Source organism: Chelonia mydas, chromosome 23 (genome assembly GCF_015237465.2).
Source record: "Chelonia mydas isolate rCheMyd1 chromosome 23, rCheMyd1.pri.v2, whole genome shotgun sequence".
Taxonomy (NCBI): Eukaryota; Metazoa; Chordata; order Testudines; family Cheloniidae; genus Chelonia; species Chelonia mydas.
The window spans coordinates 15,742,779-15,760,170 of record NC_051263.2 but is presented as its reverse complement, the minus strand read 5'-3'; the positions used below and the strand labels follow the sequence as shown (position 1 = coordinate 15,760,170).

General features: G+C 59.3%; 1 protein-coding gene and 2 long non-coding RNA genes across 3 annotated transcripts in view; 1 reads left to right on the top strand and 2 right to left on the bottom strand.

Annotated features, from left to right (window-relative positions):
- Positions 1-17,392, bottom strand: part of LOC119564877 (immunoglobulin superfamily member 1-like) — a 967,916-nt gene that overhangs the window by 901,936 nt on the left and 48,588 nt on the right. The gene's annotated exons all lie outside the window — the stretch shown is intronic.
- The window catches only part of LOC122463646, a 106,468-nt gene that overhangs the window by 76,430 nt on the left and 12,646 nt on the right, over positions 1-17,392 (top strand). The window lies entirely within an intron of this gene.
- LOC119564876 lies at positions 4,849-12,743 on the bottom strand. Its single transcript, XR_006287219.1, has 2 exons — positions 12,635-12,743; positions 4,849-4,953 (listed from the first exon to the last, which is right to left on the bottom strand). It is a non-coding gene; the product is annotated as an uncharacterized LOC119564876 (long non-coding RNA).

Here is a 17,392-nt window from a genome sequence, read left to right as displayed (position 1 = left end):
CAGGAGACTGAGGGGAAAGAAAGTGAGGGACCCAGGACTGAGGGGGCAGGAGTAGGAGGGGAGTAGTGAGAGAGGAAGCTGCCAAGGGGTGGAAATGGCAGCTCCCTCCTGGGGGGCACTGTCTGTCTCCTTCCCCCTCACACCCCCAAACAATCCTGGCCCCCGGCTCTGACCTTTGCGGGGAGCCTGTCTGCCCTCAGACTCCTGCACCCATCCCGACCCCTCTCCCCTCAACCCCCCTCCCTACACCCCCAACCTACTTCCCTCAAACTCCCAGCTCCCCCCAGCTGGCTCCCCACAAACGCCCGCCATGGGGGGGCCCAGAAGGCCTGGCAGCTAAATCACTCTGGGCCCTGTTGTGTTCATGGAGACGCAATAAAGGGCTGGAGGTGCCAAAACGCCCCAGCTCCTGCCCCACATTGAACAGGGTTAATCACGGGCCGGGGCGGGGTCCAGAAACCGCAGCCTGCTCAGCCCCATGGCAAACCCCCCATTGACCCCTGGGACCGGCTGTGACAGACCCAGCAGAGCAGGAACCAGGGAGCCGTGGCAGGCGCCGTGTGAAACGAGGGATTTGTTTCAGCCCCGGCCCGATTCACTGGAGCGAGTCTCTAGCTGGAAAATCCCCCAGGTTTGGGCATCTCCCCGCTGGTCCCGGAGACGCTAGCGACTGTCCTGGGGGGCAGAGGAGCCGGCGGAGCTGTGAAAAGTCCAACCCCATTTCCTCCGGGGTTCAGGATTCAGCCGGGGGAGGGGCGATGGCGTCGGGGTCCCTCTCTCCCACCGCTCTGCTCAGGACGTCTCCGCGGAGCAGGGTTGGGACGGCCCGGGGGGCCCAGGAGACGGGGGTGGCAGCCAGGAGGGTGAAGCAAGTCTCTTTCTTTAAGGCCCCAAAGGGAGGTGGGCAGCACAGCCCGTCCCCACAATATTTTATCTGGCAATGAGGCCTGGTTTTCAACATCCCAATTTTGGGTCACAGATTTCTGCTCCCCAACTTCTCCCATGTCCCAGGCGGGCCCCAGCCTGGCCCGTTTGGTCTGTCTGGTGGCCGCTTGGGTTGGACAAATCCCGTCTTTGTGTCTCGCCGACTTTTCCCCCAACGTTCAATTGTCCAGGTTCTCGTGAGGCTGCCTGAACTTCTCACTCACCTTCGTCGGCTGAACCCCCGACGGGGGGACATTGGGAGGCTTCGGTATCACAGCCCCTCTGGGGTGGGGAGATTTCGGGGCAGGGGAGAAGGAAACTCTGAGGGTTTCTACAATAGAAATACAGGGCAGGGGAGGTCTAGGGAGAAAGGGGGGAGAGAAAAGAGGCTGGGGGACCCCGCTGCAGAGAGAGGAGGGGGATGGACAGCGGGGGGGTGGGCAATAAGTGCCATTATTCCAGTGCCACGCAAGAAGCGGGCTCCCCGCTGTCCACTGACAGCCCTGGGCAGAGACTGGCCCGGTAGGCTCTGTCCAGGGGCTGCTCCGCGGGGAGCCCAATGAGCCCAGCACAGGGGCAGTTCCTCTAACTGGAGCTGCAGGGGCTGCTGCTCGCAGGGTTCGGGGTTCAATCCTGGGGTGTTGCTGTCAGGTCAGGAGCTGTTGGGGGGGGATTCACCAAGGCAGGGCTGTTTGGGAGCAGGAGGTTTTGTGCCGGCGTTTCAGCCCCCCAAGGGGGAGCAGCTCGTCCTCCTGGGAGATTTTCTTCTCTGCACGGCTGGATACAGGCTCCCGGGGGGGCAGAGAGATGGCAGGTTAGAGGGGCCCATGTCGCACTAGAGCCAGCCCCTGGGGGCATCAAGGGGCACAGAAGTGGGGGTCACCTCACCTAGGACACCACCCTCGGGCGGCTGTAGTGGGCCTCAGCCAGGATCAGCCCCATGATGAGCAGGACCATGGAGCTCAGCGCGAGGTGGGCGATGTCTGCGTGGGTGAAATCCGGGCATCCCAGCGGGGCTGCTGCTGGGGGAAGGGGAGGTCACTTGGCGGCTCAGACAGGGAGATCAGCAGTTGGGGGCCAAAGAGAGCGGGTGAACTGCCCCCCTGAGCCACCCGGCACCCAAGGGCCTGGCCAGGGGACTGTGACAGTCAGAGACACACGATCCCAGGCCCCCCGGGACAGGGAACCACCCCAGCTCCCTGTCCCCATAGGACCCCTCAGTCCATCCCCACAGGTGCCTCTGCCCCGGCCTGTCTGCTGCGCAGTGAGCCCATCCCCGGGGTATCTCGGCTGCTGCCAAACACAGCCAGGCAGTGCACGCGGGGGGAGGCTGGGACGGAACCCGCTGCTCCCCCCATCCCGTGGTGCCCAGGGAGCAGCCAGAGGCAGCAAAACATCTGTGGGGGATGGGTCGGGGGTCCCCTGGGAACCCCGTGGGGGAGGGCAAGCACGAGTAGAGGGAATTCTGGATAATGGTCACCCTTGTTGCCAGGGGGAGATCATGGGGCCCAGGGAGGGGGCTCATTGACCCAGACCCTTTTTACCGAGCAGGGCCCAGCTCCCACAGCCCTGTCCCTCCCCTGGGATCCCCCCACAGCTCCCAGGCAGTGACCTGCAGGGCAGCAGGCGTCCGGGGAGCTGAGGGCCTGGCAGTGGGCGAGGGGCAGTGGGTCTGTTTCTCCTTCCCCCCCATGTCAATGAGCCCCTCCCTGTGGTGTCTGGGCCTCACCCACCCAGATTCACACCCCCGTCATTCCCTGCAACCAGCCCCAGGCCCTGGGCACCACAAGGCTGTTTCCAGGGCTGGCTGGAAGGTGATTCCCGCCCCGGCCCTGGTACCTGGCCCTGCGCTGCTCGGACAGGTGGGAGCCGGTGCCATTCCAGGCTGGGTCGGGTCCCCCTGTGGGAATAGAACCAGCGTCCGTCAGCGATCCCCTCCCCCTCCCCTCTGGTGACTCAGCATCAACCATCAGGGTCCTTCCTGGGTGTGTGTGTGGGCATTTATGTGGCTGGGACGGTGCCAGCTGGGCAGCCCCTGGGCCCTGACTCCTCTGTGCATCCCCTTAACGGGGGCAGCCTCGGGGAGCATCCCCCTGGGAAAAGCCCCTGCTCTGCAGCTCCCCCGGGGCAGGGATCCCCTTCCCTTATCCCCGAACCTCCAGCGGCTGCTGCTCCTCCCTGGCTGGGGAACCCCCCCAGTGACTCTGTCCCAACTCCCTGGCCAGGCGTCTCCTCTGCTGGGCCCAGGGCAGAGCCTGGCTCTGAGCATCCCATGAGTGCAGAGTTGGACCCCTCACCTGCTACCACCAGTTCCTCGGGGCCTCTGGGCTCTGAACAGGGGAAGGGATCTGTTGCATAGTGATAATAGCAGGTGTAGCTCCCTCCGTCTCCCCATCTCACGCTGCGGATGAGAAATTGCCCCCCAGCCCCAGCAGGCTCCGCATGTCCCAGCGGGGTCCGATCCCCGACTTTAAACAGAGAGAAGCTGGTGTCCAGCAACCAGCCCGACCCCGAACGGTGACATCCTGCCCCAGGGCGGCTTTGGGGTACATCTCTGCACTCCGAAGGAGACAGAGGGTGAGACACCGAACCCGGCCCACTCCCTGGGGTCTCACAGCTTCCCCCCGCTGGGATCCCACAGGCTGCACCGAGCTCCTGTATCCCAGCCCCCTGGAACTGGGCTACCCAGAGCAACCCACCCCCGCCAGCCAGGAGGGGTGCGCCCTGCTCCCCTGACTCCCCCAGCCTGGGACTGCTCCCCGCCTACCTCTCCCCCGCCCCGGGGAGTGTTGTACTTAAAGTACTGCACAGGATCTGTTCAGGGGGGATAAGGCAAAATGCCACGTTTATTGGTAATACATATATCAATTAACACTGTATCATATGCATATGATATATATTACACTCACACTCACATACACAAACACACAAGCACACTCCCTGCTCCCCCAGAAGGACTTGACTGAGGGGTCCTGGTTGTCCCCACAAGCTCTGTTTTGGACTGTGTTCCTATTGTTCAATAAACCTTCTGTTTTACTGGCTGGCTGAGAGTCTCAGTGAATCCCAGGAAGAGGGGTGCAGGGCCTGGACTCCCCCACACTCCATGACACAGGGACTGTGAGGGGAGACTGAGGGGACTAAAATGAAAATGGGGGACCCTGAGGCTGAGGGGGCTGGAGCTGCTGAGGGATGTGAAGGGGGGGCAGTGAGAGGGGAGGCTGCTGGGGGAAGAAGTGGCAGCCCAGGGAGTACTGGGGGGTGCTGCTCCCACCTCGCTCCTCACATGCCCAGCAATCCTACCCCCCGCTCCCCCAGCTCTGACCTTCTTGGGGGAGCCTGTCTGCTGATGTGCTTTAACTAACTCTGAGTCTCTTTTCCCTGCCAGCTTAGGACTTCAGTGCCCTGTCTGGTTTGAGCCAGACCCGCCAGGCTGCTACAAACATAGACCCAGGGTCTGAACCACACCCCCAAAGCTGCAGGCTTTAATTGAAAACCACTCAGCAAGTATTCCTGTCTCCAGCACCCAGACATCTAGCTCCCAGTGGGATCCAAACCCCAAAAGAACCTGTTTTACTCTTATACAGGGTAAACTCATAAATTGCCCACCATCTATAACACTGATAGAGAGATACGCACAGCTCTTTCCTCCCCCAGGTAGTAATCACTTACTCTGGGTTAATTAATACACAAAAGTGATTTTATTAAGTATAAAAAGTCGGATTTAAGTGGTTTCAAGTAATAACAGACAGAACAAAGTAAGTTACCAAGCAAAATAAAACAAAACACGCAAGTCAAAGCCTAATACATTTCAGAAACTGAATACAGGTAAATCTCACCCTCAGAGATGTTCCAATAAGCTTCTTTCCCAGACTTGACTCCTTCCTAGTCTGGGCCCAATCCTTTCCCTGGTACAGTCCTTGTTAATTCCAGCAGATATCTTAGGTGAAAAGCAGGGGATTCAACATGACTGAGACCCACTTCGTTCTGTTCCTTTAATAGCTTTGGCAGAAGGCAGGAATCCTTTGTCTCCTTCAAAATGGAAAAGCATCCGGTTAAAGATGGATTTCAGTTCAGGTGACATGATCACATATCCTGTGAGACTTCATTACCCGCTTGCTGGCACACAGGTATACCGGAAGTCTCACAAGTAAACAGAGCCATTTACAACCAATTGTCCTGGTGAATGGGAGCCATCAAGATTCCAAACCACCATTAATGCCCCACACTTTGCATAATTACAAGAGGACCTCGGAGTTATATTTCATATTCCTAGTTTCAGATACAAGAATGATACATTCCTACAAATAGGATGACCACACTCAGTAGATTATAAGCTTTGTAATGATACCTGACAAGAAAACTTTTGCATAAAGCATATTCCAGTTACATCATATCCACACATATACAAATATTTTTATAAAAATAGGGAGTGCAATGTCACACCGACCTCATTTCCTCCCGGGTTGGGGGTTCAGCAGGGGAGAGGCGATGGCGTCAGGGTCCCTCTCTCCGACCCCTCTGCTCAGGACGTCTCTGCAGATCAGGGCCCAGACGGCCCGGGGGGACCAGGAGATGGGGGCTGGCAGCCAGGAGGGGAAGCGAGTCTCTTTCTTTAAGGCCGCAAAGGGTGGTGGGTGGCACAGCCTGTCCCCGCAATATTTTATCTACCAATGAGGCCTCGTTTCCAACACCCCAATTTTGGGTCATGCATTTCTGCTCCCCCCCTTCTCCCGTGTCCCAGGCGGGCCCCAGCCCGACCCGTGGGGTCTGTCCGACGGCCCCTCGGTTTCGACAAATCCCGTCTTTCTGTCTCGCCAACGTTCCCCCCAACGTTCATTTGTCCAGGTTCTCGTGACACTGCCGGAACTTCTCACTCATCTTCATTGGCTGCGACATTTGGGGACATTTGGAGGCTCAGGTATCACAGCCACCCCCTGCGGTGGGGAGATTTGGGGGGCAGGGGAGCAGGAAGCTCTGGGGGGGTTGTACAATAGAAACACAGGGAGGGGGAGTTCTAGGGAGAAAGGGGGGGCAGAAAAGGGTCTGGGGGACCCCGCTATAGAAAGAGGAGGGGGACAGACACTGGGGTGCAGTAAGTGCCGTTATTACAGCACCAGGGCCAGACGCAGCCTCCCCACACACAGGGGACCGGGGGCTCTGTCTAGGGATGCTGCGGGGAATGGGATTTTGTGGGATGCGGGGAGGGGTCCAGCTCGGGGCTGGGCGATGAGCCCTGGTGGTGCTGCGGGATTTAACTACCCAGCCACCGGTTGGGAAAGGGCTAAGGCCAAACGCACCCCGCCACTGAGGTCCTAGATAGACGGGGGACGACGGCGGGTGTCTGAGAAGGATGCCATAACGGGGGGTGGCCAGTTTAGACTCGATGAGGACCCCCAGGCAGGAGCTGGCTGCGAAGCGGCAGGTGGCAGGCGGGTGGGGTGACCGTGGCTGTGAAATGCCGGGTGCCCAGCCCCAAGGAAAGGGAGCGGGCAGAGCGGGCAGTGCTGGGAATCCGGCCGGGAAGGGGCTAGTTATCGAGTGCCCGGCCCCCCAGTGCTCTGGGCTCCCCGCAGATGCAGGTGGTGCCTTCCCCATGCTGAGCCCTGCTTCGTCCCTGCTCCCCACTGGCAGCCCTGGGCAGAACCAGCCTGGCTGGGCCAGCGAGTGCGACCCCATCACCCTCCAGGGGCTGCTCCGTAGGGAGTCCAATGTGCCCAGCCCAGGGGCAACTCCTCTAGCTAGTATTGCAGGGGCTCGTGCTCACGGTGTGACGGGTTCAGACAGAGAGACACCCTTCGGACTGCCACCTGACGTGCTGAGATTACCTCTGAGTCACTTTCCACTACCACCTTGAGACTCCAGAACCCTGCCTTGTTGAGACAGACACACTAGTCTGCTGCAAACACAGACCCAGGTCTGGCCCACGCCCCCAAAGCTGGAGGCTTTAACCAAACCCCGCTCAGCAGGTCACCTATCTCCAGCACCCAGACACCCAGCGCCCAATGGGATCCAAACCTCAAATAAACCCATTTTACTCTGTAAAAAGCTTAAACAGGGTAAACTCATAAATTATCCGCCCTCTATAACACTGATAGAGAGATATGCACAGCTGTTTGCTCCCCCAGGTATTAATCACTTACTCTGGGTTAATTAATAAACAAAAGTGATATTATTAGGTATTAAAAGTAGGATTTAAGTGGTTTCAAGTAATAACAGTAAGTTACCAAACAAAATAAAACAAAACACGCAAGTCTAATCCTAATGCATTAAGAAACTGAAGACAGGTAAATCTCCCCCTTAGAGATGTTCCAATAAGCTTCTTTCCAAGACTAGACTCCTTCCTAGTCTGGGCCCAATCCTTTTCCCTGGTACACTCCTTGTTAGTTTTAGCTCAGGTGGTATCTAGGCGATTCCTCATGTCTGGCAGCCCCCTTTGTTCTGTTCCACCCCCTTTTATAGCTTTGGCCAAAGGCGGGACTCCTTTGTCTCTCTCTGGGTTCCCACCCCTTCTTCTAAATGGAAAAGCTCCAGGCTTAAGATAGATTCCAGTATCAGGTGACATGGTCATATGTCCCTGTGAGACCTCCTTCTTCATTACCCACACGCTGGTCCCCACGTCTACAAGAAGGCTTGCAGGTAAGTAAACCATCTACAGTCAATTGTCACACACGGCATCGGGGGATCAATCCTGGGGAGCTGCTGTCAGGTCGGGAGCTGTTTCGGGGGGGGGGATTCTCTGAGGCAGGGGTATTTGGAGGCAGGGAGGTTTGTGCTGGCATCTCAGTCCCCCGAGGGGAAGTGGCTCATCCCCCGGGGAGATTCTCTTCCCAGCATGGCTCGATCTAGACTCCTGGGGGCACAGAGAGACGGCGGATTAGAGGGGTCCGTGTCACCCTGGGCCCAGGCCCTGGGGGGAGCAAGGGGCTCAGAAGGGGGGATCACCTCACCTAGGCACCTCCCTCGGGCGGCTGTAATAGGCTTCGGCCAGGATCAGCCCCAGGACGAGCAGGACCACGGCGCCCAGCTCCAGGCGGGCGATGTTGGCGTTGGTGAAATCAGGGCGCCCTGCGGGGGTTGATGAGGCTGGAAGGGAAGAGTCATTTGGCAGCTCGGATGGGGACATCGGCTGCTCCGGGATTGGAGCCCCCCAACACCCCGTCCAGCAGGACCGGCCCAGCCCCCGTCTGGGTGTTTCCCAGGTGCCGCGGCTTTGGAGCCTCCCTGGGGCTGGACCCCCAAGGGGAGGCCACGTCCTGTTGCCCCAGGGGCCCTGAGCCTCAGTTTCCCCGGTGAAGGGGGCTCCCAGGTGGACGAACTGCCCCTGAGACACCTGGCACCCCAGGACCAGGCCAGGGGATAGGAACAATCAGAGCCTCAGGATCTTACCCCCCACAACAGGGAACCACCCCAGCTCCCTGTCCCCATAGGACCCCTCTGTCCACCCCCACAGGTGCCTCTGCCCCGGCCTGTCTGCTGTGCGGTGAGCCCATCCCCGGGGTATCTCGGCTGCTGACACACACAGCAGGCAGTGCTCGGGGGGAGGCTGGGACGTCACCCGCTGCCCCCCACACTCGGGCGGTGCCCAGGGCCCTGGGGACCAGGGCGCAGCCAGAGGCGGCAGAACATCTATTGGGGGACGGTCAGGGGGGACCATAGACCCCCAGTAGGGGGAGGGGAAGCAAGAACCAAGGGAATTCTGGGTAATCCTCACTCCTATTACCAGGGGGATGTCATGTGGCCCGATAATGGGGGGTTATTTCCCCAGGACTCTGGCACCAGCTGGGCCCAATTTCACAGCTCAGCCCCCCAGAGCCTGTCCCTCCCTTGGCATCCCCCAGCAAACTCCAGGCAGTGACCTGCAGAGCAGGAGGCATCGGGGGAGCTCTGGGTCCGGGGCTGTCCCTCCCCCGATGTCTCAGCCCCACCCACCCCTGGGCACCACGACCTGTTTCCACAGTAATTATCCACCGCCCCAGACCCAACCTCCTCTATGGCTCCCAAGAACGGGAGCAACGCAGGGGAACATCCCCCTGGGAAAATCCCCCTTCTTTGCAGCTCCCCCTGGGGGAAGGGATGCCCCCTCCCTCTGCCCCGAACCTCCAGTGGCTCCTGCTCACCCCCGGCTGGGGAACCCCCAAGTGACTCCGTCCCGGCTGCCAGGCCGGGTGTCCCCTCTGCTGGGCCCAGGGCTCAGAGCAGACCCTGGTTCTGAGCGTCCCATCTGTGCAAAGCCCCGGAGGATCCAGCTGGGTGTGGGGCTGGGTTGGGGGACAGAGCTTCTCCGGTCTTGGGCCCACAGTGGGCGGGGGCAGAAAGTAGCAAATGGGTTGCGGGGCTGCAGTGGGGGGACGGAATAGGGCGGGAGCGGGGAAGGGGTAGAAAGGGGTGGGGCTGTGGGCGGGGCTGCAGGCCGAGGAGGTGGTACAGGAGACGGAGGGCAGGTGAAAAGGTGGGGAGAGACTCCCCCTTGCTCTGGCCCAGGGCCCCAGGAAACCTTAATCCAATTCTGCCCATGACTCAGCATCAATCGTCACTGTCAGTCCCAGGGAGAGGGGTTTGTGGCTGGGGACGGAGCTGGCTGGGCAGCCCCTGGGCCCTGATTCCTCTGTGCATGCCCAGTGCGGGGGCAGCCGGGGGAGCATCCCCTGGGAAAGGCCCCTGCTCTGCAGCTCCCCCTGGGGGCAGGGATCCCCCCTCCCTCAGCTGTGAACCTCCAGGAGCTGCTGCTGCTCCCCCCAGCAACACTGTCCCCACTCCCTGTCCACGGGAGTCCCAGGGCTCTGGGCAGAGCCTGGCTCTGAGCATCCCATCAGGGTGCCGACCTTCTGAGGGTCCGGCTGGGAGCGGGGACGTGGAGCCGGGCCCCTCACCTGCTACCATCAGCTGCACGGGGTCGCTGGGGTCCGAGGAGTTGAAGGGCTCTGATCGGGGCCGGTAGCTGCAGCTGTAGTTCCCTCCGTGCTGCCGGCCCACGGTGGGGATGTGGAACTCGGCCCCGTCCCCAGCAGGGTCCATGTGTCGCGGCGGGTTCAGGTCTCCAGCCTTGTGCAGGAAGAACCTCACGTCCTGGCGCTGCCCCTGACACCGGATGGTGACATCTGCCCCTGGGGCTGTGACTCCAGTGGGGCTCAGAGAGATGGAGGGTCTGGGTAAGCTGGGATCTGCGCATAGGAGACAGGCTGTGAGAGCCAGACCCGGGCACCCACCCAGCCCTGGCCTCCAGCTGCAGAAGAGAAGAGTGAGGGGGGATTTGATAGCAGCCTTCAACTCCCTGAAGGGGGACTCCAAAGAGGATGGAGCTGGGCTGTTCTCAGTGGGGGCAGATGATAGAACAAGGAGCGATGGTCTCAGGTTGCAGTGGGGGAGGTCTCCTTTGGATATTAGGAAACACTATTGTGACGGTGCCCCCATAAGGCTTTATGAAAATATACTTCTCAATGTATATATGACATAACTAGAATGTGTTTTATGCTACATATGCCATGTAACATATCTCTGTCAAGGTTATGACCTACTGAATCTATTCATCCTATTTGTATGCATGTGTCATTATCGTATTCGAAGTTACGAGTATTGGCTGCGTACTTGTTTGATTCTGAGTAGGTTTTAGTGAAGCAGTTGGTCAGCTTCCTGAGAAAGGACTATTCTCAGAAAATGCCCAATCAAGAAGCCCATAAGCCAACAATGAATTTGGAGATGCCAGTCCACATCTGGGCTTTCCCAGGAATGTGGCGTGGCTGGTAAGGAACTCAGTCATGCGTGGACATGTGACTTGTCCAGGTGACTCCAAAACTCCATTTTGTAGCTGGACTTTGCATAGGAGAGAGGAGGGGGTCTCCACCCACAAGAGAAAGTCTACTTAAACCCCTGGGAGACCCCTCCATTTTATCTTCAGCTGGCTAAAGAGAGAGCCTCTCCACCCCAAAGATACCTGAAAGAAACTGGAACAAAGGACAGTAACTTCAGGGGATGTGAGTGATAGCTGGACTCAGACTAGAAGGAGATTAGTCTGTAAAAGGAAGCTTACTGGAACTGGTGAGGTTTTTATCTGTATTCAGTTTGATTAGACATAGACATGTGTGTTTTATTTTATTTTGCTTGGTAATTCACTTTGTTCTGTCTGTTACTACTTGGAACCACTTAAATCCTATTTTCTCTATTTAATAAAATCACTTTTTACTTATTAATTAACCCACAATATGTATTAATACCTGGGGGGCGGGGGGGGGGCAGACAGCTGTGCATATCTCTCGATCAGTGTTATAGAGGGCGAACAATTTATGAGTTTACCCTGTATAAGCTTTATACAGAGTAAAACAAACTTATTTGGAGTTTAGACCCGATTGGGAGTTGGACATCTGAGTGTTAAAGACAGGAACACTTCTGTAAGCTGCTCTCAGTTAAGCTTGTAGCTTGTGGGACGTGGTTCAGCCCTGGGTCTGTGTTTCTGGCCGGCAAGCGCGTCTGGCGCAGCCAGGCAGGATTCTGGAGTCCCAAGCTGGCAAGGAGGTCAGGGGCAGAAGTAGTCTTGGGATATCAGTTGGGAGCCCCAAGGGGGTTTCTGTGATCCAACCCGTAACAACTATTTCACTAGGAGGGCGGTGAGGCACTGGAATGGGTTCCCTAGGGAGGTGGTGGAATCTCCTTCCTTAAAGATTTTTAAGGCCCGGCTTGACAAAGCCCTGGCTGGGATGATTTAGTTGGCGTTGGTCCTGCTTTGAGCAGGGGGCTAGACAAGATGACCTCCTGAGGTCTCTTCCAACCCTAATCTTCAATGATTCCCCGTCTGGCCCTGGCATGGGCAGATCCAGGGGCCCCGTGGCAGAGATTCTCTCCCAGATTCCAGAGTCCCCCTGACCCAGAAACCGGGCCCTGTGACCTGTGCTCCCAGTCCCACACACATGGAGCCATAGCTGCCTAGTTCTTGGGGTTCTGATACGTCGTGTGTGGCCCCTGCCTCAATCACTGCATCCCCCCTTTCCCCTCCCCCCGAGCACAGGGCGACTCAGAGGCTGCTCTCTGGATCCTGGCACTATAGGGCCTGAGCCCCACACAGGAAGGAAGTCAGCCCCCTGGGAGGCAGCGAGGTATCTTTATCCCCATTCTACAGGGGCAAACTGAGTCACAGTCAGATTCACTTTCCTTCCTGAGCTCCCAGGGGCAGGGACGGTCTCTTCACTCTGTGTTTATGCAGCGCCGGGCACAAAGGGGCCCTGACCATGGCAGGGGCATTACATGCTCCCCCAACACAAGGGATCCAGTGCTATTGAGGCCAGTGTTTGCAGAGGTCTCCACTAACTGTGCGTGTCTCCGTTTGTGGGCGGTCGGTCTGAGATCCCCCAAGATTGAGGCCCCCCGACAGAGAAGGACACTTTTGAAAACCGCGATGTGCTCCCATCACACAGAGTCTGTGGCCGTGCCAGGAGAACAGAGGGGAGGGGATCACGGGATTAAATAGCGACTCACGGTTCCTAAGCACAAGGGGCAGCGTTAAAGTCACCTCCCTGCCCCAAGTCCCCAGGGGCTGCTGCTCCCCCCTGGCTGGGGAACCCCACAGTGACTCCGTCCCCGCTCCCCGGCTGGGCATCCCCACTGCGGGGTCAGGGCTCAGGGCAGAGCCTGGCTCTGAGCGTCCCATTAGCACCGAGCCACCATGAGGGTCTGGCTGGGGGTGGGGCTGGGAACAGGGACACCGAGACGGGCCCCTCACCTCTCACCACCAGCTCCACGGGGTCGCTGGGGGGCGATGCGGCGGCTGACCCCGATCTGTTCTGATAGGAGCAGCTGTAGCTCCCCCGGTCCTCCCAGCTCACGTTGCTGATGAGAAACACAGCCTCAAACCCCTTCGAAGCCACAGGTGGGAAATGGCGTCCTTCTTTATTCAGCATGAACCGCATGCCCTGGTGCTGCCCCCGACACCAGACGGCCACGGCTCCCCCCAGGGAGACCCCTCCGCTGGGGCTGAGGGAGATGCTGGGTTTGGGGTAGCTGGGCTCTGCAGGGGGAAGCAGACAGGCCGTGAGGCGCAGGCCCCATCACCCAGTCCTGGGGCCCGTCCTCACCACGCAGCCTCCGTGGGGGGTCAGACCCGGCGGCCCTGGGGACGGGGTCCTGGATGCCTTTCCACAGGGGCCCAGAGTTTCCTCTGAGCCCTCGGCTAACAGCATGAGACACGGAGCAACCCCAGCCCCTGCGGGCCCAAAGCTCTGCTCCCAAGTGGGTGACAGACCAGTCTAGTCTCTAGGGGTCCATTCACGCCCTGGCTTCTCTGCTGGGAGGGGGCTGGGAGCCAGGACTCCTGGGTTCTGTCCCTGGCTCTGGGAGGGGCTTGGGGTCTAGGCGGGAGAGCAGGAGGATGTAAGCCAGGACTCCGGGTTCTGTCCCTGGCTCTGGGAGGGGACTGGGGTCTAGTGGGGAGAGCAGGGAGGATGGGGGCCAGGACTCCTGGGTTCTGTCCCTGACTCTGGGAGGGGCTTGGGGTCTAGGGAGAGCAGGAGGATGTGGGCCAGGACTCCGGGTTTTGTCCCTGGCTCTGGAAGGGGAGTGGGGTCTAGTGGGGAGAGCAGGAAGGATGGGGGCCAGGACTCCTGGGTTCTGTGCACATGTAACGGGACTGTTGTCCCCTTACTGACATTCACTCGGGGTGTTTTGGTTGCTCGCTCCCAGCACCAAGGGGAAGGGTCGATGGGAATCCAGGACCCTGAGACCGACAGTCCCCAGGAACAATGGGGAGAGGCCAACGCTCCAGGTGAGCCTGACTGCCAGGGCCAGCGGGCTAGTCAGGAATCCAGGGGGTCCCGTCCTCTGGGTGAGCTGGAGTTGCCTGGGGCAGACAGAGGGGGGCCGAGCTAAGGAGAAAGCAGGGGCCCGAGCTGAGCTGGGAGCACCCAGAGCCGGGCCAGCCAGAGGGGCCAGAACAGCAGCCCGGGGAGGAGGTCCCTGCTGGGAGCAGAGTCAAAGCAGCAGCCCACAGAGCAGCCCTGTCCTGGGAGTGGAGCTGCAGCCACCGGAGCCCCAGACACGCTGTTTGTGACGTTCCCGGGCCACAGAGCGGGGTGACGGGTTTTCCTTTCACCTTCCCCATTTTTTTCCTTATTTTTCAAAATTGATTCTTGTGTAAGAAATTGTCTGTAATGATCAGGGGGTCAGGGAAGCATCCAGCGCAGAGAGAGCACCCGGGAGAGGGGACACCCTCGCCCCTTCCTGAAGTGACCACAACAAGGTTGGGGGTCGAGCCCCCCGGGAATCTGGGGCCCAGCCTTGCCGGGGTTACGAGGACTCTGCCACATGGGAGGGAGGAAGGGGAGCCCTCCAGGTCAGGCAGGCCGATGGGTAAAGGGAGTGGGAGCGAGGACTCAGATCCTTTCGCTAGCCAATCCCACCGGGGCCGGTATAACCCAGGAAAGTTCCCCACAATAGCGGGACCATTCCCCGGCTTACACACAGCACCACCCCTGACTTGTAGGGGACTTTGCAAGTCTCTACTATCCACTGAGGTTTATAACCTTCAGCTCCGCCCGTCACCCCCTAACTGATGTGTTACCTGGGAAAGGCCCCCCTGCTCTGCAGCTCCCGCTGGGGGCAGGGATCCCCCCTCCCTCAGCTCTCAATGTCCAGTGGCTGCTTCTCCCCCCGGCTGGGGAACCCCCCAGTGACTCCGTCCCCTCTGCTGGGCTCAGGGCAGAGCCTGGCTCTGAGCGTCCCATGAATGCAGAGACCCACCTTTCCCCAGGCCTTGGTATCGTGGGGTGGGCGGCTGTGAGTTTGTATGAGCTGAAATAAATCCACATTCCCCCAACCCTCCGCAATCTTCCCAGCCTGGGGGGGCAGGACACTGAACCAGTGGATGGTTCCCATCTGCTTTCTCAGACCCCGGGAGCCAAGGTCGGCTCCTCGTTACTCCCTGGTGGGGCGGGGCAGAGAAGAACTGGGACGGGTCTGAGCGCCCAGGGGGAGTTTCTGTTGAGTTTTGGGTAAGGTTCAGGACTCAGATCCCCTCCCCCATCCTTGATGTTACTGTTCTCCCCCCAGACTGATACTCACCTCCCCACGCCCCGCTGTGACCGGCCAGCCAGCAGCCTGGAGAGGAGACGGCTCGTTAGTGACCAGATCCCAGAGCAACTGGATCCCGCACCCTGGTCTCATTTCCACCCCACCCCGCCATGGGCACACACCCTGGTCTCAGATCCCCCCTCCATGGGCACATGCCCTGGTCTCAGATCCCCCCTCCTTGGGCACATGCCCTGCTCTCAGATCCCCCCTCCATGAGCACATGCCCTGGTCTCAGATCCCCCGTCCATGAGCACACGCCCTGGTCTCAGATCCCCCCTCCTTGGGCACATGCCCTGGTCTCAGATCCACCCCCCCCATGGACACACGCCCTGGCTGTCTCCAATACTTACCAAGGAAGAGGATGGTGAGAGCAGACGCCATGATGGGGCAGTGGGGGGCCCCTCAGTGCTGCCACCAACACCCCAGTGCTGAGCTCCACTGAGCCTGAGGCCCGAGTGCGAGGAGAATGAGGAACTGCGCCGGGGGTTGCAGCCCCAGGAAGCCCGTGATGTGCTTGTCCCCTTTCTTCCCCTCAGGTGGTTTCTCTACAATCTCCAGCCCAAATCTCCCACGGTCAGAGCAAAGCCAGCTCCCTGCAACGCCCAGCAAACCACATGCCCTCCTGCAGCTGCCTGGTCCCACGCCACCCCCGGTAACCCCCAGCCCCACATGGCAGCTGCCCAGTCTGGGGACCAGCTGGGAACAGGGGAATCTCAGGAGGTGTCAAGAGGTGTCCAGGCTGCCCTGATCTTTTCCAACAGGCCCGTCTAGCCTCCCTGGAGCAGCAGCTCAGACCAGAGGAGGGCTTCCACTCCCCACACACAGTGCCCCCCACAAAGAAACCCTCTCCCAAGGAGCGGGACAGAGATTCCTTCCTCATCCAGCTGGGCCCAGCCCCAGCCCTGGAGCATGAGGGTGCCGGGACCTGGCCAACCTCCTTCTCAGGTACCATCGCTGCACACACCGTTCTTAGCTGAGTGATGTGGCACAGAGACACGATAGGGGGGTTTTAGCCGGGTGGGAGTTGTGGTTTCTGGTCCCCGTGAGCAGGGGAGGGAGGGGTAAATGTAGATCCTGAGTTGATAAAGGAGCAGTGGATAAACCCAGGAAAGGGGAAGTCTGGCCAGAGTCGGCGCTCGCTTCCTGTTTCTTCTACTGCCAGTGAAATTCTGTGTAAACCTGATGCCCGGCACCTACCCAGTTATATACCCTGGCTCTGGGAGGGGAATGGGGTCTAGTGATTGGGGGATGGGGATGGCTGGGAGCCAGGACTCCTGGGTTCTCTCCTGGCTCTGGTTGCGGGGGTGGGGTCTAATGCTAAGAGAAAAGGACACAGATTTGAGCCAGCCCCCTAGAGGTGAAAGGCCCCGTGTCCCTTTCCGATCCCATACCCGGGGCAGTGGGTCTGCGCATCTCAGGGCCCAGGGCAGAGCTCACCTCAGGATCCTGCAAAAGGGACACGGGGGGTGAGGGCAAGATCATGGGGACAGAGCTCAAGAAAAACTCCCCCCACACCCGCGGCAGATGCCCAAGCTCTGGCTCCCCAGCTTCTTTAGCCTTCACCCCCCACCCCCAACATTCACGCATTGGGACCCTCAGCCCCCTGGCCTATATCCCCTCCCCCATACATGTCCCACCATCCCATGTCCCCTCATGTCCCTGTCCCCCTCTTTCTGCCCCCTGCCCTATGTCCCTGTGATGAAATGGGACTCTTCTTAATGTTTCCTCTGAATACTGTAGGCGTGCCTGTTTCCCCTATGCATTTCTCAAGTCTCCAGGTGGTGGAATAAGGGGGTGTAATTATTGCAGAGCAAAGGGCCAGTGTACATAAATGGCCGACACTCTGTCTCCTGGCAACTGATGGCCTGGGTCCTTCCCCCCTGCAAGGTGAGAGCTAAAGGGTTGGAGAACAAAGGTATCAGGTGCCCTCCTGGCCCGGGAAAGGGACAAAGCCCAGAGGAGGAGGGGCTGGAGGGAGTTTCAGTTTGGGGCTGGCTGAGGACAGGGAGTGAAGTGCAGACGGTGTTGTCTGGCTCACTGCCCCCCAAAATGGATCCGGCTGAGGCGTCCTGTTCTCTGCACCTACAAGCTCTGTGTTAGACCATGTTCCTGTCGTCTAATAAACCTCTGTTTTACTGGCTGGCTGAGAGTCACGTCTGACTGCGAAGTTCTGGGGCAGGACCCTCTGGCTTCCCCACGACCCCGCCTGGGCGGACTCGCTGTGGGAAGCGCACGGAGGGGCAGAGGATGCTGAATGCTCCGAGGTCAGACCTAGGAAGGTGGAAGCCGTGTGAGCTGTTTGCCCTGCAGACAGGCTGCTCACAGAAAGGAGACTTCACCAGAGTCCTGACTGGCTTCGTGGGGAGCAGTTCCAGAGCATCGCCCAGGGATTCCGTGACAACTGGTGGCAGCGGTG